Below are 23,799 nucleotides of genomic sequence, written 5' to 3'. Positions count from 1 at the left end.
TTGGTTACCATGAGCAATATGTGGGTAGATTTAGAGATTTTCTGTGCCATTAATGGTTGCAGTGCCTGGAGAACATACCTTTTGCTCTGCTAAAGAAATATTGGTGTGTGTATCTGACAATGTTGTGAATCTCCTAGAGCATTTGTAAAGGTGAGTTATGATTCATTTAACCACTTGGGAGCTAGTAAACAAACCTCCCCAGTGCTGCGCTGTCCATTATCCGGTGCTGAACTGGACGTCCAGCGGTCGCACGCAGCACTGGGGAGGTAGTGCCCGTGACGACCGTTGGCCGACGGCAGCACTTAAGGGGTTAACATACATAGAGACTTGTATACTCTATGGAGAAGATTTGGAAGCAAATTGTGTTTTTTTAATGTTGCTTTGTGTCATGCTTTTTGATAATGCTTGGTAAAAAGTTTTTACTGCATAGAGGAATTGTATTTTGTAAAATTGTGAAGTTTTAGTAGTGACATGGACTGCTTGTACATAGGACCTGTGCTGTGTTTCTTAAATGTGATGTCAAAAACGATTTTGGGAAAAATGAATGTCTTTTACATTTTTTTAAAGGAATAAAGAATGTGTGCATGTTTAAAGAAATAAATTTGACTCTTTACAATGATGTTACCTGTGTTAACTCAGTGTAGGAAGCATATTGAGTTTTTGCATAGAGGAATTGTATTTTGTAAAATAGTGAGGATTCAGTAATGACATGGAATGCTTGTACATAGGACCTGTGCTGTGTTTCCTAAATGTGATGTCAAACATGATTTTGAGGAAAATGAATGGCTTTTACATTTTTGAGTATAATGTGGCACAGAGGTTTAAAAAGTGACGCATCTACCTACATGGGTCACTTTTTAAATATGGTGGAAAAAGGTACATGTTTGGGCTTTCCTGGGGAGCGTAGGTGGTGAGGCTTGTGTCCAAGAGTGCAGTGGACTAGGCTTCATGAAGCCTATCCCCAACTGCACTCTTAGACACAGGCGTCAATTTGACTCTTTACTATGATGTTACCTGTGTTAACTCAGTGTAGGAAGCATATTGAGTTTGTTTGCATAGAGGAATTGTATTTTGAAAAATAGTGAAGTTTCAGTAATGACATGGAATGCTTGTACATAGGACCTGTGCTGTGTTTCCTAAATTTAATGTCAAACACGATTTTGAGGAAAATGAATGGCTTTTACATTTTTGAGTATAATGTGGCGCAGAGGTTTAAAAAGTGACGCATCTACCTACATGCGTCACTTTTTAAATATGTCGGAAAAAGGTACATGTTTGGGCTTTCCTGGGGAGCGTAGGTGGTGAGGCTTGTGTCTAAGAGTGCAGTGGACTAGGCTTCATGAAGCCTATCCCCGACTGCACTCTTAGACACAGGCGTAAATTTGACTCTTTACTATGATGTTACCTGTGTTAACTCAGTGTAGGAAGCATATTGAGTTTGTTTGCATAGAGGAATTGTATTTTGAAAAATAGTGAGGTTTCAGTAATGACATGGAATGCTTGTACATAGGACCTGTGCTGTGTTTCCTAAATGTGATGTCAAAAACGATTTTGGGGAAAATGAATGGCTTTTACATTTTTGAGTATAATGTGGCGCAGAGGTTTAAAAAGTGACGCATCTACCTACATGCATTACTAGTCCTGTCCACTGCACTCTTGGACAAAATCCTCACCTTTTGTGCTCTCCTGGACAGTCTTCATCTCATCTGCACTCCTTCTTAGGTGTCAGAATCCTATCATATGGGGAAAGCTCCATGTGAAAGCGTTTGCCTCAGCCTTATCCCTGCTGTGAGGCAGATGCTTGTACATAGGACCTGCGCTGTGTTTCCTAAATGTGATGTCAAAAACGCAATAGGGTGGTTTTAAATTTGTTAAAAAACACTAGGAAAGGTAAACAGAGAGCTGCTTTTTATAAGAAAAAGAAAAGTGTAGAGAAGATTGTTGATCAGGCTTTTGAAGTTAAGAAAAAATTATTTATTTTAATAATCAATAGAATTAGGACACTTAACAAGACAATTGATGTTTTCAAATCAAACAGTAGATGGAAAAGAGTAATTAATCGGACTAATTTTTGTAAAGTTTTTTCGGGAGAATGGATGTACAGTTCAAGTTGTGAGCCATTTTTTAATGAGGAGAGTTACTTCCAGGATAATGATTTAGTGCATGCAGTTGACACCTGTGGTCGAGCGTATGAAGTGAAAGACGGTTGTCCGATTGAAAAAGAGAAACTTGTGCCTAGAGAACCAGAAGAGGTGTTAACTGATGAAGTTTTAGGGAGACGTACTAAGGGTCCAGTGTACACTTGGAAGTGTAGTAGTATTTGTAGTGTGCGACAGGAATCAATTGATTTGTTTTGTAATTTCTTACGTAAATATAGTAAGAAAAGTCTAAAGCAGAAAGTGAAGTTGTTGCAAGACTTAGATCCTTGCAGAGTGAGAGAAAACACAGGTTTGCAAGGGCATTCAATGGCTTGTCTTTCTAGAAAAGTCTGTCAGAGTGTTTTTCATCATTTTAGGATGTTAGCAGTACATCATACCAAAATGAGGAAATTAGTGAGAATGTTGTACTATGCAAAAAGTCCAGCACTTAAGCTTAAACAATTAAACAGTGCTCTTTTGCATGGAACTGAATTAGATGTGAAGAAGATTTGTGAAGAAATTGAGAGTTATTTTGGTGAAAAAGAGGACAGTGTAGAAATTGACACAGCAATTCAAGGTAATGTGGAAGACAATGTACAGATTTCAAATACAGAAAAGTTTGAGCAGAAAATTACCAGGTTTAAGGTGAAATCAAGTGAAAGGCCGAATTTTACTTGTGTGTGTTGTCGACGAAGTCATTATAAGCATCAAACTAGATTAGTTGATTTATATGTAAAAAGTGAAAAGATGAATAATTATGAGTGGAAAGATTTTGCAACTTATTTGTGGGTGGAGAATTGTTTTGATTTGAGTTCTGATCAGCGTATTTGTAAATATTGTTATGATAAATTAAATCAAAACAGAATGCCTGCTAGAGCTGTTCATAATAATCTGGAGTTGGTAGACATTCCCCGTGAATTGATGGATTTAAATACATATGAGTCTATTTTGATTCAATGTGTCCATCCTTTTCAGGCAATTGTTCGCATGGAGCCTAAGATAGGGAAATTGCCTCCTACAGATTTGCAGAGAGGATTAAAGGGAAGAGTTGTTTATTTGCCCCTAGATTTAAAAAAAATATATTGATACAACTGGTATAGAAAAAGTAGAAGAGGAACCTTTAGTTATTCTAGTTAATGGGGTTCCGACAAAGAGTAAGAAAATCTGGCAAGATTTAGTGGATGTTAGGAAAGTCAAAAAGGCAACTTTGTATTTAGTCAAAAACAATGAGTATTACAAAGATGTATGTGTTGCAGCAGAGGAAACAGCTGCAGATGAAGACAGTGATTGTTCAGGCGGCCAAATTGAAAAAGTTGATGTGTCTAGAAGTGAAGAAATATATGAACATTATACTGTTCATCCTTTGCATTCCAAAGAAGTAATGGGGAATGCAATTGAATTGTTTCAAATGAAAGCAGCAAAAGGAAGTCCCATTAGTGTATGGGAACAAAGTTTGGAAGCTCGTTGTTTTCCACAGCTATTTCCAACAGGTCGAGGTGGACGATATGACGACCGACCACTTCAAATTCCTGCATCTGAATATCGAACTGTAAGATTATATGCTGAAGATCCAAGGTTTCGTCAATGCATTCCCTATTTGTTTCATCTACTGTATGAAAGTGACTTGTCTGGGCTTTCTTATGCAGTAAACCATATACGGAAAAGTGGAGCACATCTGCAAAATGTTTCGGCGAGGGACTTTATGGAGAAAGTGAATCTGCAAGATAATATTTTAGAATCTCATCTAATCAATCTCATGGCATGTCAGCGTGGTACAAACGAGTATTGGTACTGTCATCATGGGGAATTGAAATGTATGCTAAGAAACTTAGGAACTCCTACATGGTTCCTAACTCTTAGCTGTGCCGAGTATGCATGGGACGACTTACTTCAATTTCTACGAGAGGCAAATGCAAATATACAAAATATAGAATTCAAAACACCTGGAGAACTGTGTTCTTTGGATCCAGTGAATGTATGCAGATATTTCAATCATAGATTTGAAGCTATGATGTCTTTTATTACCAATAAAAAAAATCCTCCTCTTGGAGAGGTTTTGGATTTCTTTTGGAGAAAGGAGTATCAAGCGAAAGGTGCTCCTCACATACATATGTTGTTATGGATTAAAGATGCACCCAAATTTGGAACAGATTCGGATGAGACAGTGATGAGCTTCATTGAAGAGTATTCAACATGTGCTGTTCCGAAAACTACAGAGGAAAACAGTTTAACGCAACAAGTTTTACGCTTTCAATCCCATCGTTGTGGAAAGTACTGTCGTCGAAAATTCAGAAACAAGGGCAAGTTCTACACAAAATGTCATTTCGGCTTTCCACGACAAGTGATTTCTAAAGGAAGAGTAAATAATTTGATGTCTTCTCTGCGACATACTGTGACGAGGAAATCACCAAAAAATACATACAACTTAAAAAGAAACGAAGAGACCAAGTACATCAACGACTACAACCCAGTGATTTTGTCCATGTGGAATGCTAACATGGATATTCAGTTCGTTGCTGACAACTCTATTGCTGTGGCTCGATATGTGACGTCTTACATCACTAAAAAAGAAAAGACAGAACTGAAGGAAATGTGGGAGGACATTTCACATGAAAAGAGTCTAAGCAAGAAATTATACTTCGTTAAGCGGTCGCTCCCTTCTGCCCTGCTGGCTCCTGCCTAAATCTGCCTGGTATCGTCTGCATTGCGCTGCTGACCTCATTTAGCGCTTGAACGTGCCTGTAGCATTATTTCATTGTTTGCATTAGCATTATCTCATTATTTAGACGTGCCTGCTTGTTTGCTCGACTGTGCCTGCATTGCATCATTCATTTAGATTGCCTGTGTTGCTTAGCCCGCATTGCTGCATCGTTGGTCTATTTATTGCTGTGCTGCCCACCGCGTAAATAACTTCATCACTTTCCCCCAACCCGATCTGCACTCGCGTTTCAGGCGCCATTAGCAGTGTTGTTGTTTTGCCCGGAGCCGGCCCCCTCCACCACGCACCCGCCTCCCAGCTGCTCCTCCCTCACCCCTCCCCATCCTTTATCCATATATGTCAGATGCATTGTCGCGCAGCGTCCACGCGCAGCGGTCGCGCCCCAGTCGCACCGAAGGTGCGCTAAAGGTAAGCCCGTCTACGCCCGTCCGCGCCTGGACCGCGCCCAGCGCCAGACCCCCTGGCCCCCGTCCCACCCGCATTAAATACGACGCCTCCACCCTCTTAGCCCTAAACCCGGGTCGACTCCCCAACTGCGCCCAAGCCGCTCCTGGACACACCCATGGACCCTTCACATGCAACTCCTGCAAGTATGACGGCACCAAGACCAACTCCTCATCCACTAACACCAAACAGAGATCTGACACCAACCACCTAAAATGCATCCTGCTCAACACCCGCTCGGTCCACAGACACGCCATCGACCTTTGGAATCTACTAGACACCATCTCTCCGGACGTCGCCTTCCTAACAGAAACATGGATGAACGACTCATCAGCCCCAGACATCACCATTGCCATCCCAGAAGACTACAAGATCATCCGAAAAGACCGCACCCACCAAACAGGAGGAGGCATCGCCATCGCTCATAAGAACTCCATCCGCATCTCAACCAGCTCAGATGCCAACCTCGCTAGCGCCAAACACCTTCACTTCCAGATCCACACCGACCCCAAGTCCACACTCAGAGGCACCCTCCTCTACAGGCCACCAGGACCCCGTGCACAATTCAGTGAAGACATCACTGACTTTATCACCCCACACGCCCTCCCCTCCGAGAACTACATTCTATTGGGAGACCTCAATTTTCACCTGGAAAAGAGCAACGACAGCAACGCCACCACCCTTCTGGACAATCTCGCCAACCTCGGACTCAAACAACTTGTTAATACCCCCACTCACTACGCAGGTCACACACTCGACCCTATCTTCACCTCCAGCAAACATATCTCCTTCAGTCACACCACAGTTCTCCATTGGACGGACCACAGTTGCGTTCACTTTGTCTACAAAAAGACCACAACACACAACCATCCTCAACCTACTCTGCGAAGAAACTGGAACAAAATCACTATTGACCAGATCTCCTCATCGCTTCTTCAAAACCCCCCTGCCCACTCATCGAACCCCAACCAAGCAGCCACTAACCTCACTCAATGGCTAACCAACAGCGCCGACAACCTAGCACCTTTGAAAAAACGTCAAACCAAACTAGGCAGCAAAAACGCCCCCTGGTTCAACGATGATCTTAAGAAATCCAAGAAACTCTGTCGCTCCCTTGAGAAGGCCTGGAAAAAAGACCCAAACACCAGCACCAGGGACGCCTTCAAAAACGCCACCCGCATACACCACCAACTGATCCGAACTGCCAAGAAAGCCGCATTCAAAGACCGACTAGACAACAACGCCCACAACAGCAAGGAATTATTCAACATCGTCAAAGAGTTTACCAACCCTACTGCCAACTCCAACGACATCACTCCCTCTCAAACCCTTTGCGACTCCCTAGCTTCGTTCTTCCACGACAAAATCGCAGACATCCACAACAGCTTCGACAACCAACCCGGAGACCAACCCACCCAACTTTCTGCCGTACCTTCTCCCCCCTTGAACATCCTTAATGACTGGAACCCAATCTCCACTGAGGACACCATCCGCCTGATGAACTCCATCCACTCAGGATCCCCAACAGACCCATGCCCTCACCACATCTTCAACAAAGCAGACTCCATCATAGCACCACACCTCCGAGACGTCATCAACTGCTCCCTCAACTCCGCCACCTTCCCGGGAAGCTGGAAACACGCCAAACTCAGCGCCCTTCTGAAAAAACCCACAGCTGACCCCACCGAACTCAAAAACTACCGCCCCATCTCGCTCCTTCCATTCCTGGCCAAAGTCATCGAGAAAGCTGTCAACAACCAGCTCGCCGCCTTCCTCGAAACCAACAATTCCCTCGACTCCTCACAGTCCGGCTTCCGAGCCAAACACAGCACTGAGACCGCACTTATCGCAGCAACAGACGACATTCGAACTCTACTGGACAATGGAGACACAGTCGCCCTCATCCTCCTCGACCTCACCGCAGACTTCGACACAGTCTGTCATAGCACCCTGTTACAACGCCTCAGAAACATCGGAATCCAAGGAAAAGCACTGGAATGGATCACCTCGTTCCTTGCCGGAAGAACTCAGAGAGTCCACCTCCCACCATTCAAGTCAGAGGCCACTGAAGTCATTTGCGGCGTGCCACAAGGATCTTCACTCAGCCCCACCCTCTTCAACGTATACATGAGCCCCCTCGCGGCCATCGCACGCCAACACAACCTCAACATCATCTCCTACGCTGATGACACTCAACTGATCCTCTCACTCACCAAAGACCCTAACACCGCCAAAACCAACCTACATGAAGGAATGAAAGAAGTAGCCGAGTGGATGAAGCACAGTCGTCTGAAACTGAATTCAGACAAAACAGAAGTCCTTATCTTAGGTACCTCCCCCTCCGCCTGGGACAACTCTTGGTGGCCAGAGGCCCTTGGAAAAGCACCCATCCCGACGGACCACGCACGGAACCTGGGCGTCATCCTGGACTCCTCACTCTCGATGACCAGACAAGTCAACGCCGTTTCATCCTCTTGCTTCAACATTCTTCGCATGCTCAAAAAAACATTTTGCTGGATCCCTACCGAAACTAGAAAAACGGTCACCCACGCTCTGGTTACAAGCCGCCTGGACTATGGAAACACCCTATACGCCGGTACCACCGCAAAACTTCAGAAAAAACTCCAACGCATCCAGAACGCATCAGCCAGACTCATACTAGACATCCCGCGTAAAGACAACATTTCTGGTCACCTGAAAAACCTCCACTGGCTCCCCGTCAATAAGAGGATAACATTCCGCCTCCTAACCCACGCACACAAAGCACTTTACGAACTTGGACCTGAATGCCTCAACACACGACTTTCCTTCTACACCCCCTCCCGCCAGCTACGCTCTTCCAACCAAGCCCTTGCTGCTGTACCTCGCATCAACAAAACAACCATGGGAGGAAGATCCTTCTCCTACCTGGCGGCTAAAACCTGGAACTCACTTCCCATTCACCTTCGCCTCACTCAGAACCACCTAGCATTCAGAAAGCAACTTAAAACCTGGATATTCGACATGTAATTCCCCACCCTTCTCCAAGCGCCTTGAGACCCTCTGGGTATGTAGCGCGCTATATAAATTAATTGACTTGACTTGACATACAGTTACAGTCTGAAGATGTTGTCGCATCGAGAAATTGGAGCATATGAATGTTCTGATCGATTGTCGTCAGCAAGTCTCTATGCGAAATCTAGAACCATCATTTGGGTGAGTCTAGGTCTTGCTGCAACACAAAATCGAGTTTTGAAATCTGTACAAGAGATAGAGTATTTGGCGGAGAAAGAACCGGAAAGTACAGATATTTTGAAGACAAACATGTTGGATACATATTATCCAAATAGAAGTCATCACCTTGAGAATGCTTGTCTCTATGAAGTTCTGCAAAGATATATTTATAAGAGGAACAACAGAGAAGATATCAATAATGGAATATATGGAGCCATTGGATGTGAAGCATGTCTAGTGAAACAGAAAAAAGGTCATTTGATTAATCATCGAAAATTGAGTTGTGAAAATCCAGATAAAAGAGAATTTTATTATTTGGCTCTTTTGCAACTCTTTAAACCATGGCGAGAAGAAGAGGAACTACTTGGAGATTTTCTCTGTTATGAAGACTCTTTTAATGCTACGAAGGATACCATAGAATGTCCTGTTTTTCCAAATTATCTCCAAATGTTGAATGAAGAAATAGAGCAAGAAGCAAAAATTGCTTCAGAGATTGCGAGAGACAGTTCTCAAGGCAGTCAGAGTTCTGCTTCATTGAGTCAGGATCCACTAGGAGGACCAATTATCCAAAATGAAGCTGCCACTGCCATGAATGAGGTGGAAAGAGCTATGGAGCAAGCTTAAGAGGATGTAATTAATTTAGAAGATTTGGTGAAACAATTAAACCTTGAGTTACAGAGACTGATATATGACGAAGTCACAGAACAGGTTGAACATGGATTGAGTCATGAGAAGAAAGAGTGCTCATGTACATCATTTAAGCCTGTCCGACTGTACGTGAGTGGAGAAGCGGGAACTGGAAAAAGTTTTCTGATTAAAGCAATTGCATCTTATCTGCAGAAAAGGACTGAATCTCCGCTGTCTTGTGTTGTTACCGCTCCAACTGGGCTGGCAGCACATAATATTAAAGGGATTACTTTACATCGTTTACTGATGCTGCCAGTGGAGCATGATAACAAATTGCAATATCACAAGCTATCTGGAGATGCGTGTTCCGAAGTTTCGAGAGTCCTGAAGAAAATGAAACTTCTTATCATTGATGAAGTAAGCATGGTGTCAAATATAATGCTTGCTTTTGTGCATTTGAGAATACAAGAAATTCTTAGAACAGACTACGATGTTTTATTTGGAGGAAAACATATTATTGTTTTTGGAGATCTTCTGCAGATGACTCCAGTGAAAGGACAACCTGTGTTCAAAATGCTCATGCATGAAGATACCAGGAAGTGCCTAGGAAGCATTGGAAACGTTAATATATGGTTAAACTTCAAATATGCAGAACTGCTTCAAAATATGCGGCAGGCAAAGGATGAAGATTATAAAAATATTTTACAAGATGTAAGAGTAGGAAAAATAAGTCGGCAAGGGAAAGAAGCTTTACATGGATGGTTAATTTCAAATTTGTACCCAAATGAAAATATTCTTCCAGAGAATATTTTTAAGAAAATTAACGAGAGGAAATCTGCCATATGTTTGATGCCAACTCTGAAACAATGTTCCATGTTCAACAACAAAATGTTAAATTTAGAAAATGAAGAGATAGTGAAATTGGAAGCTACAGATAAAATAGAGCATATGGGAGCAACAATTGTTTTGTCTGAAAATTTGAAATGAAAATTGGATTCATTTGAGAAGAGTATATCTAAAACTGCTGGTTTTGAAAAGACTCTGAATGTGTGTTTGAATTGTCGTGTCATTTTGAGAAGGAATTTAAATGTTGAAAGAGGTCTGGTAAATGGAGCAATGGGTCATGTTGTTGGTTTTGTGAATTACAAAAATAGAGATGGAATTGAAATTTTAAAAATTAAATTTGATGGCATTGATGAAATAGAACAAATTTGTCGTTGTTCAGCTAGATTTTTGCTCGTGAAAGACTTATATGTTCGCCGAAAACAGTTTCCTATTTGTTTGGCATATGCAGTGACAATTCATAAATCTGAAGGTTTAAGTGTAGATAGTGCTTTGGTGAACATTGGAAGTTCTGTGTTTAAAGAGGGTATGGCATATGTGGCATTATCACGAGTCAGAACTTTATCAGGATTGTACTTGATTGAGTGTGATGAAACAAAGATTTGTGCTGATCTAGATTGTGTTAATGAATACAATAGGTTAAGAAGAGAGTATGCTCCACATTTGCCTCAATATCCTCTGATTGAAAAACGTGTGGTAGGCCGAAAAAGAAGAAATGAGAGTAATTGCAGTGAGGTAGTAGCAACAAGACAAAAAGTAGATGGAACTGTAATTGTAAGCAGAAGGAAAAAGGATTCTGTTGAGGATGTTGGATTTCAGTTTGAAAACAGTTCTGGTGTCAACTGCTATGCTAATGTAGTAGTTAATGTTGTTTTTTTTCTTCAAAATTTACAAAAACAGATTGTCGAAAATCGGGAACAAACATTGTGCTGTTTATTGAATTCTGTGTTAGAGAAATGTAGTAGTGATAGAGGAAAAATAGAAAGTGTTTCAGAAATTAGAAATCTTGTAGACATATGTTCAGGTCAAAATCAATTTTCACAGATAATTCAGCAGGATTGTCAGGAATTTTTAATGTATATGTTTGATGTATTGGAAGATGAAGGAGTAGATATAAAAAATATTTTTAACCTTTCTTATCAATGGCAACATGACTGTGATAACTGTGCTTCATCAAGTACTACTAGAATAGACTCTGAAAGATTTATATATTTGACTTTACCAGACTGCAAATCAGTGCCTTTTAATAATCTAGTTAAAGCAGCGGATCACAATATGGTGTGTACCCAATGTAAGTCTACAATGCTGCCCACATTATTTCTACAAAATTACGGTCACTATGTCATTTTAATGTTTTGATGTAGACCTGATGGAACTAAATTGACAACTTCTATAAAAAATTTCGTGGCTTCTCAGTTATCGATATCAGGAAGAACCTTTGCAACTGTAGCTATTATTTTTCATGATGGTCCTTCTACAACATCAGGGCATTACACATGCTATTTAAAAACTTCTAAAGGTTGGACCCAATGTAACAACACTCATTTGACTTTCAAACAACGTTTGCCTTTTGGCTTTATAAATTCATACCTAGTGTTTTTACAGCCAAAATTTTGGTAAAAGTAATTGGCCAATGAAGACGGGAGCAGTTAATAAAGGTTATTTTGCTGTTTAAAAATATATTCTGAGTAAAAGTGATCCAGGCAATATAAAAAATTGACTTGTCATATAGGTACTGTAAGTGGATCTCATAGGTAGTGATATTAGTATTCTACAAAATGATGAACATGAGTGAGTCAGAGATGGTTTTACAAATACTTAAATATTGTGAAAATGTTGTAGAGCCTTTCTTTCAGAACGTCGGGAAAAAGGTCATTTCAGAGTGCCTTGAATTAATTTGAACATATACTCATACATCTGACACTATTTGGCCAAATGGAAAGGTGCAGGAATGAGTAAAGAGTCATGACTTAAAAAAAGAAGTATATGAAAATATTGAAAATATTTCAGATGTTCTTGGAGCTTTTCTTATAGAAAGTCGATGAAATGGATTTTTAAGTGAACAGCAAAGTACTTTCCAACGAGAAAAGGACCACCATGATACAGTATTTGGCATCAAGGAAAAGTAAGTTAATCTAACTTTAGCGTACATTTGTCATTTGTCAGTATTTAAGGTTTTTTTAAAAACACAATCTTTTAGATTGTGTTTTTTTTCCCGCTGTCATATGATGAGTAATTTGAACTCACTGTTTTAAGTGAAATTCAATATATTCTGAGAACAACAAAAATAAACTATGTAACATGTTGTACAAGTTATTTTATACTTTGGATTGTGTAAATTAAATTGTATTCCCATTCTGTGACACTTACTTTCCTTTTTCCATCCTCTTTCAGCTCTTTTTACTCATTTATAATGTCTTTCTCTCACTCTCTGTAACCCCCGTTCCCTTACTCCACTTCTTTGACAACCCCTCATTCTCATTTCAACTGTGTGTATCCCGTCTCTCCCTTGCATAACTTTTCAGCTTTCAGTCTCTCTGCTTTACTTCTCTTTTCCATATTTTCCTCCTTTGCTCTTTTAGTAATTCCTGTTTACTCACTCAGCAGTATTGTCGCACTCTATCACTATAAATCACCCACTCTCCCTAGCTTATCTTTGTTTGCTCCTTACTTTTGACCTCTTCTCTCTATTTTTCGTTCACTACTTCTATGTCCTCAGTGCCTCACTCTACTTGTGTTATTTTCACTTGTGTTTATCTACCTTCTATCACTTCTTTTACAACAACTTCACTGCTCCTCTCTCATCGTTCTTCATCCCATTTCTTTTACTCTGGTTCCATTACTATCCCTCATTTCCTTTCTTTCAATGTCCTTCTCTTTACTTTCATCACCAAATTATTTTCTCTCAGTACCAATGTTTTAGTCGTCTTCTCCTCTCTTTCCTTCTTTTTGCTCACTTACTCATTTTCTTTTCTCACTCATTGTACTCCACCTCACTCAGTTTTTCTCTTAGTGTGTCTACCTTATAACTTCCTCAGTCCATTTCCCTCAATCGTTGTATATTATCCTGTCTCCCTTCATCCTTTCACTCTATGACTGTTCTTCACTTAATCTCAGTTCTCTTCTATTCCTCATTCTTCTAAATGCATCCTTAATTAGACTGTTTTCTTTCTCAGTCATTATCTTTTTACTTACTTCTGTTTCCTGATTTAGTTTTGCTAACTCACATTGTTTTAGTATCTTTCTTACCTTCAGTTCATTTCTCTGTTCTTCTCTCTCTTTTTGTCAGTGAATCTATATGCCTTACTCTTTGTAATTTCCTCTTCTTCTATTTCTTTTTCTCTCTTTTTGTCCTTTTACCTTAGTTTATTTCCCTTTCTGTGTTCTTCACTCTAACTTTATTTCTAAATAGAGCGTTATGATTTTTAACCTCTTCATTTGTATCTTTTAATTTAAAATACATATTTTACTAATTATAACTTATTTTTTCTTCTCTCTTTCACAGATACAAAGTGTAGTTAAAACATTTAATTAAAGTTATATTTATTATGTGGTAAGTATGACTAAAAAAATGTAGTTTGTCATCACCCTTTGCTTTAGGCTAACTAACATTTTCTCAATCTACCACACTCCTGTGTCTTTACTCTGCTTCCCTCGTTTAATCTTATTCTACATGTTTACTCCCCTTTTCCGATTTCCCATCTCATATTCAACTTCTTTCAATCCCTTTTCTTTAGTTCACTTACCCTCTGTTCCCTTCCTTTGCTTCTTCACTCATTCTCTTTTTCTTAATTATTTACCTTACTCCTACACATACACCTCATCCCCTTTCCAACTCATACACACACCTGTAACATACACCCCACACACACCACACACACACCTCATACACATAAAAAATCCTCCCACACACACTCCTCAAACACACACACACATTCCATACACACACATACATCGCACACATATACATCCCACACTCATACACTCCTCACACATATTTCACACACCCTCACCTCCACCCACACCGAAACACCCCACACAGCCACACCCACACCCACACCACGACCTACACCCACTGACTCCCTATAAGTCACACACACTGCATTACTTATCTTTTTTTGCTGTTTTACTCAAGCCCATTCAGCTACTGTTTCCTTTACTCTCTTTGTCCTCTCTCTTTGTCACTCCCCATGTGTTATCCTAATTCAATTTTTCTCCCTCTTTCACCCCTCTTTACTTATACTACCTGGTCTTTTCTCACTTTCCCTCATCGTTCTTCATTTATCGTGGTTCAGCCAATACCCTTCATTCTCCATTTTTTACTGTCCTTTCTTTTTCTTTTAACAGCCAATCACAGTCTCACACTATCTCTACTTTAGTGTTCTTCCTCTCTCTTCCTTTCTTTTGCTCCTTTAGTCATTTTACTTTTCTCACTTTCATCCAATTACACCTTCTCTATTTTTTACTGTGTAATAAACAATCCCTCTGTGGTCATCTTGTAGCTCTTTTTCTCTTAACATAACTTTGTTTGTGTCCTTCCCTCATGCTAACTGCTTCATTAAATTTTTTTATTTTTTTGGGGGGGGGGCGCGCGTACCCTAAGGACAAAAAATTGACAAAGATCCTTTTTTTATTCTTTTTGTTGTTTTATATTTTTTTTATTATTTTACTGAACATTTTTTTTTGTATTTTTGAACAATTTTATATTTTTTTGTGTTTTTTAAGGGAATAAACAAAAAACAGGGAAGTGGAAATGGCTCAACAGGAGCAAAAAAAAGAAAAGAATTAGTGCTTCCTTTTCTTGTTGCATTGGTGGTTGTCCACAGCATTATTTATTAAGGTGACACTAAGTTCACCATAACATAACGTTTTGCCACAGAAAATGCAAACATGCAAACATGTTTTATGGTGCAAAATTTTTGTTGTATATTTGGCACCATTTGGTTCAGGACCAGAAAGTGAGTCTTGAGTAGAGGAGGTGCTGGCCATAGGGGGTGGGTTGTTCTGAAGTTCCTGTACTTCAGCATGGGCTAAGTTATTGGGATGAAACCTCTCCATGTGGCGGATCATGGTAAAATTACCAAATTAATATTTCTTTAGGGGAGAGGACTGAGCCACAAATTAGACAGGTGACTTTGGGGGCGTTCACCTTTTTTTTGTCTTCAGGAATTGAAAAGAATTGCCAAACATAGTGCACTTTAACGTGCCTTTGCCTTGGTTCTTCATGCAGGAAGCGCCTTGATTGTTCCTCCTCCTCCTCTTCTTCCTCTTCTTCTTCTTGTCCTCCAAGGAACTGTGGTGGTGGACCTTCTTTTCTTGGTGGTGGTGGTGGTGGTGGGGGTGCTCCAGCTGATGCTACAAGTGATGCCATTGCAGTGATCAAAAATAGCTCTTGCTCTCTCAATGAAGAAAGTTAGAATGAGGAAAAAAGGAGGGGGCCTTCATCATTTGGAGAAAAAAATGATGAGAACCAATGAAAAGTGTTATATTCAGGTCACATGACCAGACACATGACCCGATGCGCTTACGTAACGCGCCCCGGCGCGCTTACGCTATGCGCACCGGGCCGCGCCGCAGAGCTCTTATGGGTGCGTTTACACAGCACGTCATAAGACACATCGCGCAGCTACGCGATACGTCACGATGTGGTTTTTTCGATCGCGGCAATAGCGCTAACGCTATGCGCACGGGGCCGTGCCGCGGAGCGCTTCCGGGTGCGTTTACGCAGCGCGTCATAAGACACAACGCGCAGCAACGCGATACGTCGCGCTTACGTGACGCGCCATAAGACGCATCACGTGGCTACGCGATACGTCACGCTTACGCGACGCGTCACGATGTGTTTTTTCGATCGCGTCAATAGCGCTAACGGGACGCTCTCCGGTAAGCGCCCCAGGGCGCGCCGCAATATTGCGCTTACCTGTGCGTTCACCGGAACGCGCCCTGGGAGCGCCCTGGGTTAAAAATAAAAAATAAATAAAAATTGACATAATTATACAATATAAAATTCATTTTAAAATTTAATATTTTTTATACCTATAAAGATTTGCTATTAAAAAACCATTGAAATTCACTGAAAAAACCATAGGTTTCACACCAGTTATAGTTAGGAATTAGCATTAAAAAAACTATTAAATTCACTGAAAAAACCATAGGTTTCACACCAGTTATAGTTAGCTGAAAGTTTTACTCGCATAAAACCATTGAAATTCCCACGTTATAGTTAGTTGGACTCACTATAACTTGCGCGTGCAATGCACTGCTGATGACGTCACATATTACATCACTCATGACATGGTCAGTGACATCACTCATGACATCACTGATGACACCCTCCAGTGAATGTGTGTCTTTCTGAAAAATAAATATTAGTGAGTAATGTTTAAATATTTAAATATATGTATTAGTGTTTCACTTTGTGTATAAGTGGCTGCATGGGTTGATGAGTAGCTACATGTGTATGTGTATGGGTTATTAGATGTTTTTCTTAGTATCAGTATGAGTGTTTGTATGGTTTGGTGGGGGTATTACTTAGCACATAAATGTATGATTGACTGACTCTCTCTTTGTATGTGTTTTGAAGACAGCATATATGTAGGACTGTATGGGTGGATGAGTGTGTATATGTGTGTGTTAGTGAGTGAATGACTGTCTCACTGGTGTCTTTATCAGTAATTACATATGTTTTAATCTAGTATATGTGAATATTGATGTATATAAGTGAGTATATCTGAGAGTGAGGGATTGTAAGAGTTCCTGTTTAAATTAGTATGTGTTTCTATAAGTGATTGTTTAAGAGAGTAAGTATGTGTAAGTTTCCTTAGAAGTAAAGTGGCAGTATGTGTATAGCTGTATATGCAAATAAATGGATGTTCAATAGTTTATTTGCATGTGTGAGTATGTGTGAGAGTATCTTTTGGATGACTGTCGGTGTGTAACAGGATGTATAGGTGTATCACTACATATGATGAGTGAGTATATGTATGAGTGACTATATAGAACTGTTGGGGAATGAGTGGATGTGTATATAGATGGTGGAATTATTGAATTGGTTGTTGTAACTGGTATGGGTATCTATATTCTTTTGAAAACTTTAGTTTCTATTTTTGAATATGTGTTTCAAGGGTTACATTACAGTGAAAGGAGGTCTGTCACTCTGTCACAAGGATGGTGTCATCAGTGATGTCATGAGTGATGTCACTGACAGTATAGTCTGTACATATTTGAATTTGGATATTTTTAATCATGCTATATTGCTACAGGATGTTTAACCTTAAGAAAGTAGTAATTAGTGAGACCTTTTAAATCATTGAATCCATATCATGTGGGTAACAAAATTCCTTTAAAAAGATCCCACACATTAGTGTATTTTTTGATGTGATGGGCAGTAGGATTTACCTTCTTGGACTGAGTATCATTGCATGGTGATGAGTAGTCAGCCATCCATTAACATATGACAATATATTCCAAAGAGGCAGCGGAGGACCCATGAGATCTATGAAGATTTGGATTTTATCGTGTCACATTTGCTATGAGTGCAAAGACAGAGGTCAAATGTCAAGCTATGACTTCTTCCAAATTTCTGTTTATTCTTTTGACATGGAGACTTGTGTTTTTGTTCCTTTCTCTGACTGCAAACTTAGAAGATTTTTTAAAGTGAATTATTTGACAATCTTCTTGAAGATGCTGTTTTGAATAGTTGTGCTTAATGTCACCACATGAGATGTTGTTCCAACAGCATGGGTGCCCAGCTCTCGGGACTAAACACTTTGATAGCTATGCATTTTTCCACAATGCAAAAAACATCTCCAAACCAAGATTTTTCTACAGGCAAAGCACAATATTTAGTTTGTATGCCTGCACTCATGTTAGGTAAAAGAAACACACAATGATATTCAAAATAAATTCAGTAGTCCTACCTGTCCTCATCTGGAGAATTGTGTCAAGTGACTGCTTACATGAGACAACTTCAATCCCACATTTTAAGGTGGAACACATTCATTTATTTGAATATTTGACAATCTTGCTGGGATACAGGGAGTGTGAAAGAAAAGGCTGTAAGTTGTTGCACACAAAGATTTATATACCAGTAAATGATCTGTACAATATTTAAAAACATAGCAGTTAGGAAAGCACAAATAAAGCACTTTTTCTAATTCTGAAGTCTGATAAAAACAACGATTATAAAAGGATTAAAACACTTCACTTAGTGATGTGCAAATAATAAATAGTTTAACACCAATACCCACACATTATCGTTTGCATGCTATATTGTTTAATTTGCGAAAATGTACCTGTGTGCAATTTTAGTAGCAATTTGATGGAAAAAGAGCTGCCTAATTATGGCATCCTTTAGTAATATATTTGCAACCGTGCACTCCAGAATGCCCCACTAGCTACATACCACACCATTACCACGCTCCTGCTGAATGCACGTAGCTCCTTTGTTGCACTAGCTCTTTGTATGACGCTTGAATTTTTCACAATCCCTATGACTTTAGTAATGTCACATTGATGGCAACACCCTTACTTTGAAAATTGTTCCAGCACAACTCAATGCCAGAACTTCTCGGCAGCACAGTCATCTCTCAATTGAGCCCATGGCAGCTAAGTTGCCAAGGTCCATGCATGATGTGCTGGTAGAGTCCAGGTTTTTTCTTTGAATTCTGGGACTTTTAATCTTGTTTATTCATTCCATTATGAAGCAGGATTACAAGTCCCATAATTAAAAAAAAAACTGGAATGGAGCAGCACACCACGCATGGACCTAAAAAACTTTATAGGCTGTGGGATGTACTAGACCTTCTTAGAATACAGTAATTGGGGCAGTAACAGCACTTCCCAGAAGGCCTGCGTTACTTTAAGAAGAGCAGAATGTATACTCTGCCATCGTGACAGAGTACCCTTTCAACCAAACTCGAAATGGGGTTCTAAGTACAAAGCTGTGGGGCAGGAGTAATGCACCCCAAGATGAGCAGAACAATGCCCCTTAGGCAAATTGGAGAGTGCCGGGCAAGCTGCTGGACACTTGTTAGGGTTCGGGACACTGCTGCAAGACCTACCTGCCTCCAAGACGCCTGGCATTGTTGTGCTGTATCCATTCAGGTGGAGTATCATCAACATTGAGTGGCCATCCTTTATGAGAAAGGAGGTCTCATGCCCCTAAGGGGGCACCAATTCACTATTTTTGGTCCTGATGAAGTGCTGCCTGATCCTTTGGGCTTTCTAGGCACAAAACATGTTGACCTCACTTTCATAACAGCTGTCTAGGTACATTGAGACCACACAATCGCACCACTGTTTTTATCTAGTGCTGGTACCCTTTCGCTATAAAAAAATGTTTCGAGTACACCAGAGTCTATTTTAGACACCTCTCACTTTTCACTTGGCACACCCTCGCATAGCCCTCTCACATGCATTCACCTAAACGGCGTTTTCGGATCAACAGATCTCTGACAAAGAGCCCCCAGGCCCGCCAGGCATTGCAGCGCCGGCTAGATGAGGAGCACCTAATGATGAAGCACGATACCCCAAAAGGTGTGCGAGGGGATCAGAATTTGACTTTCAGGTCCCCCTGCGACAGCAGTAATAGCCAGATTGGTACCACCCCTTGTGACCACCCAGCCTATGAGGAACTAACTCTACTCTGATGAGTATTGAGTCTACTTCTGGGAGGAGCATAGGTGTAGGACCTCTATACAACATTGAGCTCTTTATTCCCCCTTTAGATTTAATATATCTATTACAGATTACACTGAGGCAGCGAGGACATGGAAGGCCCCCACCTCCCCAAGGAAATTTATTGCAACATTTAGTATCAATAAAAAGCAAAAGGATGAAGGACTTTCTTGCTGCCATCAACACCATCCAAAACATTTACCAAGAACATATGCCGGAGCGAAACAGGACAAAACATTTTTAAAGGTACCGCCATCAATCGCTCCCTGTTGTTAGATCCAGCCTAGAGCGCGCATGTGCGGTCTGCAAGACCTGCTGTAATCAATAATACAACTTTTTCCCTGCCTGCTACTTCCCATTGTTTTACTTGAGTGTTGCTCTTCTTTGCTGCCTCCTAACTCGTTGGCTTTGCCTATACATCTACCCTGCTCCTGGAAGCACTTAATGCCTATCCTGCCCGACCCCCCCTTGTGCTTACTGCCCGCTTCCATGACAGCCTCCCACAGGCAACAAGAACCGGCATCTGGCTAAATCGTAAGTGTATCCACTAGAGCGCAGTTCCTTAAGGCCCCCGGCAGACACAATTGATTTCTGTGTGCACCAACACGTAAAATCATAAACAAAACATGCTGCATGGCGAACATGGAGTACAGATGAAAGCTCTACCGAACAATGCAATGGACTTTACTTTAAAGCTGAAAAATGGCAGTCGAATTTGCAATCTGGTGCATTAGGAGTGGAACAGCATATGAGTCTTTCTTTTTTCAGACTAACAGTGCTGACACAATGTCCAAGTTCACTTGCGCTGCAGTGTAAACACCTAGGGCCTCATTTATGAAAAGTGACGCATCGCTGCGTGAAAACAGCGACAATCCTGATGCGTCATATTTAATGTATGACGCATCATGTCGCAAGGAGTTACAGATACGTCAGTATTTCTGACGTATCTGTAAGCGCAAAAGTGACGCATTGCTGGAGTGTGTCACAAAAGTGACGCACAACTCCAGCAATGTATCCTTTCACATGGGGCAAGCCCCATGTGAAAGGGTCTGCGTCAGTCTTACGCCTGCTGTGAGGCAGGCGCAAGATTTTGACACAACGGCGTCCTAAAAGTGACGCAGTGAAATATCATAGATTTCCCTGCGTCACTTCTACGACCCTTCCTTGCGTCAATACGCCCCCCTTGCATACATTATACCTGGCGTAGGTATAATGTAGCGCAAGGGTTTACAAAGTGACGCATCTACCTAGATGCGTCACTTTGTAGATATGGTGCAACAAGGCACATTTTTTATGCTGCTGGTGCGTCACAAAAAGTGACGCACCGGCGGCGTAAAAGGCACGCACGGCCTCATAAATGAGGCCCCTAGGGCCTTATTTATGAAGGCCTTGCGCCGCCGGTGCGTCACTTTTTCCTATGTTAAAAATGACGCACCGGCGGCGCAAGGCCTTCATAAATCTGCCCCCTGGGACCTTATTTATGAAGGCCTTGTGCGCCGGTGCGCCACTTTTAAAATGGGAAAAAGTGACGCACCGGCGGCGCAAGGCCTTCATAAATAAGGCCCCTGGATTTTGGGCAGTATTTAAATATATGAGTTAAACTGATTTTAAAGAGTCTCTACAGTTCATACAATAACGAAGAAAGTAATGTGCCCACGATCACACAGTTTGCCCAACGGTGAAGCCTGAGCTCCGCATTCTCCAAGTTTCTGACACCTCTCCAAACACCCAGTTGTTAAACCACACTTCAACCATCCCCATACATTCCGAAAGGAGTTCAGAAGTCCGATGCAAATCTGAGGGCTCCATATGGTCGTTAAGTGTACAACATTTTTAAATTCAGATTTGGAGCAGTGCATTTTGTTCTCAACCTCTACAAAAAGTGTTTCTGTCCTTGCTGGAGGTAATAAAGTGCTGTAACACTACCAATCTGGTATACGTTTAGACACTTATTTATATTACACAATTATACATTTACAATTAAACACTAGCAGTTGGTCATGTTGCACAATAATAACATTCTTTATGGGATGCTGAAGTCAGGATTAGTAAACTCCTCCTACTTAAGTTTCTGGAGTCATGGATAGCAACGTCTTTACCAGGCCACCCATTTCCAGCTACACCATCAGTGAATATTTTCAGAAAACTTCTATTATTGCCGTTGCAATGAAACAATGGGGGATATTTACAAAGAAGTGGCGAAGTGAGGCGTTTGCCATCATGGCTTAACGCCCCACTCTGCCACTTCAAAAATGCAAGGCTGCACCATATTTACAAGGATATGGTGCAGCTTTGCATTTCCCCCTCCGCTGGCGCTACTCTTAGCAGTGTAGCGCCAACATAGGCTCCTTTGCACTGTAGTGCAAGGGTGTCTGCGTGCAGGGGAGGATTGTTTATGTGTAGGAAGGAGACCCTTCCTGCACATAAACAATCCTGGAATGCCATTTTGTCACTTTTATGTGTGCTGCCTAATGCAGCACAAATGAAAGTCACAAAATGGCATTTGTTTTAAAGGATTTTTTATGTACAGGAATGGTCACCTTCCTACACATAAACAATCCAAGGCGTTTTGCTCTTTCCATGTATGCTGCACAAGGCAGCACAAATGGAAAAAGCAAAAACGAGGAGAAATGAAGCATTTCTCCTCCTTTTGCCAATTTAAGTCCAGGTTTTCCATGGTCTTAATTTTGTTGCTGTCTCCTATTTACGCTACCCTAGTAATTAGGGGGCAGCTTCAAACTCAATGGGTGTTGTGTTGGAACACCCACCGCAACACCCACTGCCCACCCCTTTCACGCTAAGCATAGCATGAAAGGGGGCCTTATTTACAATGTTAAATGGCTTACCGCTGTCTTGTAAAAAGGTAAAGCCCCTACAAAATGTGAATTTCCCTGGCGATAGGGGCTTGTACATATGCCCCAATGTGTGTGAAGTTGTTGAATTTCATGTTTAGATTTCACTTTACAATTTAGATTATATTGATCTCTTTCACTGTCTGTATTGTTAACCTGAAGGAGTGAGTTCTGTTCCCATGTACTTGAAACTGGGCAAAATCATTACCCTTTCATGTCTCAAATTGCATATTTATGTTCCAGAAGTACATCTGATCACAAATGTACGCCACTGTCCATATACATGGTACGATCACTTTCTCCACATTGTGGTTTCTGTAATCCGCTTTCCCTGGGACCACATATTTACTACTTTCTACATGCAGCGCCTTTTGTTCTAAATGATCCAAATACAAAAAATTGTTGAAAGTAAAAGGCTCTGCTACTTCTTAGAGCCAAGTCCATGTTGCAGTATCAAATGCCTAAAGAAATGAAAACTTTAAAACAAGTTCATTTCAATGACTTAGGGCCGTATGTATGAACACATTTTGCCATAGACACAGAATGGGTAAAACCCTTTGATACATCCGGCCCTTGGTGAAGTGCTTATCCTGAAATCTAGATCAGACTGAGAGCAAGCTTATTGGGATTTTCAACAATTGAGCTATTTTTATACTTTATGTATTGTAGATTTTAACAGCTTTTTAGGTCTCGACCGGCCAATGCGCTTGCGCATTGCTGGCAAGACAAATAGAGGGCCACCAGCAAATCCTACCAAGAGGTTTTGGAGTGCGGATTATGCCCAGTGCATGTGAGCCATTCAAGCGCAAAGCTTCGCCAGCGCACGCTCGGCCTCACTCACTGTCTTACTTTCATTATCGCTCACACCCCATATGCTCTCTCGTTCCCTCCCACCCTTCCGACTTCAAATGAACGCCGCTCCCCTGCTCCACCATTTGTCTGCCTCGCATCGGACTTCAAAGCTGCCGCTCCCCAGCCCGCCGCATCAGTGCATCGCATCGGACTTCAAAGCGGCCCCCCCCCCACAGATAGTAATATGCCACAGCTTTACAGATAGTTTTCAGTTTCCTTTTTTACCGTTGCAATACTCCTTTGCTTTTAATAAAAACCTTTCGCTCCAAACATGCATTTCACGTACAAACTACCGCTAGCGTTCCTCACCATTTTTCCCTATATGCTCGTTCCCTCCCACCCTTCCGACTTCAAATGAACGTTGCTCCCCTGCTCCACCATTTCTCTGGCTCGCATCGGACTTCAAAGCTGCCGCTCCCCAGCCCGCCGCATC

The sequence above is a fragment of the Lissotriton helveticus genome, chromosome 7 (assembly GCF_964261635.1).
Source record: "Lissotriton helveticus chromosome 7, aLisHel1.1, whole genome shotgun sequence".
NCBI classification, from domain to species: Eukaryota; Metazoa; Chordata; class Amphibia; order Caudata; family Salamandridae; genus Lissotriton; species Lissotriton helveticus.
Note: the sequence above shows the minus strand (reverse complement) of the source record.